This window comes from Petaurus breviceps, unplaced genomic scaffold (assembly GCF_028583685.1).
Source record: "Petaurus breviceps papuanus isolate PSGF00001 unplaced genomic scaffold, PetGlider_PUasm1.0 164, whole genome shotgun sequence".
Taxonomy (NCBI): Eukaryota; Metazoa; Chordata; class Mammalia; order Diprotodontia; family Petauridae; genus Petaurus; species Petaurus breviceps.
The window spans coordinates 13,609,153-13,614,313 of record NW_027185735.1 but is presented as its reverse complement, the minus strand read 5'-3'; the positions used below and the strand labels follow the sequence as shown (position 1 = coordinate 13,614,313).

Genomic DNA, 5,161 nt, shown 5'->3' with positions numbered 1-5,161 from the left:
TATGATCTAAGGAGAGTTGTGTTTATTACTCTACTGGTCTGTGAGTGACCACAAGCACCATTTTCTTCCCTGGCACAGTGAGAGGGTCCACATTTTATTGGGGCAACAAGCTCTGGTGTGCTAGTACTCCTCCTTACCCTAAGACTGCCATCCATCACTGGGACCCAGATCTGAATAGGAGCAAAGCAATGAAGTCCTATCTCCAGTGCCAGCAAAGAGACCCCTGTCATCTCCTTTTGATCAGCTGTTCAACCCCCTTACCATTTGTGGGCTGAGAGCTCTGGAGGCAGCCGCTGCCTCTGCTGCTTCAGTGGTTCCCAAGGCCTGTCCTGGTTTGCCAAGGCCTGGTGTGCACAGTTATGGCCTGCTCTGGACTGTGCTTCACTCTCACCCAGTGAAACAGACCTTTCCTAGTGACTTTCTATGTTCTCCTTGGTTAGAAAATCATTTCACTCCATCCTTTTTATGGGTTCTGTCATTTCAGAAATTGTTTTATGGTTTTATTTAAAGGTACTCAGAAGGGTTTTAGGAAGAGCTGAAGCAAGTCCTGCCTTTTCTCTGCCATCTTGGATCTGCTCTTACATAGTAAATTCAATGGCAAGGCAGACACAGGAAAGGTTGGTAAAAAGTAGGTTGGAAAACATTGTTCAGGTTTGAGAAAATAGACCCAAAGATCACAGACTACTCTGAAACTTCACACCTATATATAATATCTCAGTTCTATAGAACTTTAAGGTTTGCAACATCTTTTTCTTGTGACCAGTGAAATCTGAATTGTGTATGACTAGATCTATAGGTGACTGAAATAAAATATAGATGCATAGGTCATGGGAATTAAGGAAACTATTGAATAAAGAGGTTTTCAAAGAGACATCTAAATATAGTCTTTAAAGAAGAGGACAGGAATAGGTGTAGAAGAAGAGTATACCTAGATACTGAACTCCTTTTAAAAATCTAATTTTAATGAATATTTTTGTTTTTATAGCCCTTACATTTTAAAATCTATTCCCTTCCCCTGTCAAGTAAGGCATACTTTATAACAAATTTTTAAAACTGAAGAGAAAATAAAGCAGTTCAGCAAAATCAACCAACACATCAATCTTGTCTTACATAGTATGTAACTTTCCATGCCTGCGCTCCCCCTCTTCCACTGATAGAGAGAGATACATTTTCTCAACTCTTCTCTAAGATCAAATATGGGTATATAATTACAAATTATATAGCATTCAGTTTCACCGTTTTTACTTATTTGTCCCATGTATTATCATTGTAATTACTGTATATATTGTGTTCTACTTACTGCTTTTTTTTATCAGTTCATATACATCTTTCCATGTTTCCATGCTTATTTGAATTCTTCATATTCATCATTTCTTATGATATTTTAAAATTTATTTTATTTTTAATTGATTAATTTATTTTTCGTTTTCAACATTCATTTTCATAGGATTTTGAGTTCCAAATTTTCTCCCATCTCTCCCTTCCTCCCTCCACCCCGGATGACATATATTCTGATTACCCCTTCCCCCAGTCTGCCCTTCCTTCTATTACACCACCTCTCTTATTCTCTTCCCCCTTATTTTCTTGGAGGCCAAGATAGATTTCTATACTCCATTGTCTGTATATCTTATTTTCCAGTTGCATGGAAAAGCAATTTTTAACATTTGTTTTTAAAACTGAGTTAAAAATTCTCTCCCTTCTTCCCTCCTCTCCCACTCTCATTGAGAAGGCAAGCAATTCAATATAGATTATATATGTGTAGTTATGCAAAACACTTCCATAATAGTTGTTTTGTGAAAGACTAGCTGTATTTCCCTCCGTCCTATCCTGGTCCCCCCTTATTCAGTTTTCTCCTTTGATCCTGTCCCTTTTCAAAAGTGTTTGCTTCTGACTACCCCCTCTCCCAATCTGCCGTGCCTTCTATCATTACCCCCCCCCCCCGCCCCATCTCCTTCCCCCTTACTTTCCTGTAGCATAAGATACACAATTGAATGTGTATGTTATTCTTTCCTTAAGTCAAATCCGATGAGGGTAAGGTTCACTCATTACCTCCACCCTCTTCCCCTCAATTGTGAAACCTTTTTCTTGCCTCTTTCATGTGAGATAATTTGCCATAACCTATCTCTCACTTTCTCCTTCTCCTAATATATTCCTATCTCACCCCTTAATTTTATTTTTCAGATGTCATCCCTTCATATTCAACTCATCCTGTGTCTCCCCTCTCTCTACATATGTATGTATATATGCATATATTTCCCCCAACTACCCTAATATTGAGAAAGGTCTCATGAGTTACAAATATCATCTTTCCATATAGGAATGTAAGCAGTTCAACATTAATAAGTCCTTTGTGATTTCTCTTTCCTGTTTACCTTTTCATGCTTCTCTTGATTCTTATATTTGAAAGTCAAATTTTCTATTCAACTCTAGTCTTTTTGGGAAGAATGCTTGAAAGCTCTCTATTTCATTGAATACATATATTTTCTCCTGAAGTATTATGCTCAGTTTTGCTGGGTAGGTGATTCTTTGTTTAAATCCTAGCTCCTTTGACCTCCAGAAAATCATATTCCAAGTCCTCTGATCACAATGTAGAAGCTGCTATATCTTGTATTATCCTGATTGTATTTCCACAATACTCAAATTGTTTCTTTCTGACTGCTTACAATATTTTCTCATTGACCTGGGAACTCTGGAATTTGGCTACAATATTCCTAGGAGTTTTCCTTTTGAGATCTCTTTGAAGAGGTGGATTCTTTCAATTTCTGTTTTACCCTCTAGTTATAAAATATCAGAGCAGTTTTCCTTGATAATTTCTTGAAAGATAATGTCTAGATTCTTTTTTTGATCATGGCTTTCAGGTAGTCCAATAATTTTTAAATTATCTCTCCTGGATCTATTTTCCAGGTCAGTGGTTTTTCCAATGAGATATTTCACATTATCTTCTATTTTTTCATTCTTTTTATTCTGTTTTATAATTCCTTGATTTCTCATAAAGTCATCAGCTTCCATTTGCTCCATTCTAATTTTGAAGGAATTATTCTCTTCAGTGAGCTTTTAGACCTCCTTTTCCATTTGTCTAATTCTGCTTTTTTTTTTTTGGAGGGGGGAAGGCAGGGCAATTGGGGTTAGGTGACTTGCCCAAGGTCACACAGCTAATAAATGTTAAGTGTCTGAGATTGGATTTGAACTCAGGTCCTCCTGACTCTAGGGCTGGTGCTCTGTTAACTGCACCACCTATCTTCCCCTGCCAATTCTGCTTTTTTTTGTAGTTTAGTTTTTATTTCATAATCATAAACTTAACTCTGTTGTCTAGCCAGACTTGTGGAAGGAAAAAGGAAGTGAAATCCAAAGAGAATTGCAGCAAGTGAGAGCACAAGGATTACAGGGTATAAGAGCAGATGGGATTTGGGGGTGCTCTCTCCAGCTACAGAGGAATGGTTTTATGGTTAAGACAAAAAACAAAACAAAACAAAAAAAAACCTTATGAGAACTGTCCACAGTCAGCGATAGTGATCTTTTTGCTGGTCTTGCCATCCTGAGAACCGAAAAGCTCCATGGCTTCCACAATGTTCCTGCCTTCTTTCACTTGTCCAAAGACAACATGCTTGCCATCCAACCAATCAGTCTTAGCAGTACAGATGAAAAACTGGTAGCCATTTATGTTGGGTGCAGCATTTGCCATGGACAAGATGCCAGGACCAGTATGCTTCAGGATGAAGTTCTCATCAGCAAATTTCTCCCCATAGATAGACTTGCCACCAGTGCCATTATGGCATGTGAAGTCACCACCCTGGACATGAACCCAGGAATGATTCTGTGGAAGCAGGATCCCTTGTAACCAAATCCTTTCTCTCCAGTGCTCAGAGCACAGAAGTTTTCTGCTGACTTTGGAAAATTGTCGGCAAAGAGCTCAAAAGTAATCTGGCCCAGGGGCCCGTTATCGATGGCGATATCGAAGTACACATTAGGATTGTCCATGGCCACAGATGCCAGGGCTGGGCATGATGGCAGAGGAAGAGGAGGTGGGGATTGGCGTCCGGTGGATGGAACCAAGGAGAGGACTCCGGGTGGCAGTGTCTGCAAAGCCAGTTCTGCTTTTTTAAGGCATTGTTCTCCTCATTGGTTTTCTGGATCTCTTTAGTCATTTGGGGTTAGTCTATTTTTTAAGGTATTATTTTCTCCAGTATTTTGGGGGTCTTCTTTAGCAAGTTGTTGACTTGTTTTTCATGATTTTCTTGCATCACTGTCATGTCTCTTCCCAATTTTTCTTCTACTTTTCTTATTTGATTTTCAAAATCCTTTTTGAGCTCTTCCATGGCCTGTCACCAATTCATATTTTTCTTAAGAGGCTTTTAATGCAAGAACTTTTTGTTGTCTTCTTCTGGTTCTATGTTTTGATCTTCTTTGTCACCAAAGTAGGAGTTTATAGTCTGACTTTTTTAATGCTGTTTATTCATCTTCCTAGCCAAATACTTGACTTTCTAATTCTCTGTCAGGGGAGGACTCTGCTTCCAGTCGGGGTGGGGGTGGGGATGGGTATACTGTCCCAGACTTCTGGGGTTTGTATCATCCGCTTGATCTCCACTGTCTGTGTGCCCAGAGCTCCAGAAGCAGCTGCTGCTGCTGCCACCACAGCCACCTCTGCTGCCCCAGGGCTGGGGCCAGACCCCAGTCGGACCATGCTCTTCTTTTACCCAGGTCCCACGGAGCTCTCCCACACTGATCTTCGATGCTATCTTTCATGTCTGTGTGTTGAAAAGCCTGGAAACCACCATAGCTGCAGTGATTCAGTCCACTGAGGCCTGTTCTAGCCCCGTCTGTGCCAGCATGGCCCATGTCTCTGACTGCACTCTGCCTCCAGCCTGCTGTTATAGACCCTTCCTGTCAGCCTGCCAGGCTTTCTTGGGCTGGAGATATGTTTCACTCTCATTTTGTGGGTTCTGCAGCTCTATAATTTTTAGAGTCATTTTTTGCAAGTATTTGGAGGGGTTTGGGGGGGAATCTCAAGCAAGTACCTGCTCTTTTTTTTTTTTTTTTGCCTTTTTGAAGGGCAGTTGGGGTTATGTTATTTGCCCAAGGTCACATAGCTAGTTTTTGTGTTGTGTCTGAGGCCAGATTTGAACTCAGGTACTTCTGACTCCAGGGCCAATGCTTTATTCAC

General features: G+C 40.2%; 1 pseudogene; it reads right to left on the bottom strand.

The window, feature by feature from the left end:
* Positions 1-3,481: 3,481 nt before the first annotated feature.
* On the bottom strand, positions 3,482-3,990 carry LOC138156979 (peptidyl-prolyl cis-trans isomerase A pseudogene; annotated as a pseudogene).
* Positions 3,991-5,161: the final 1,171 nt, after the last annotated feature.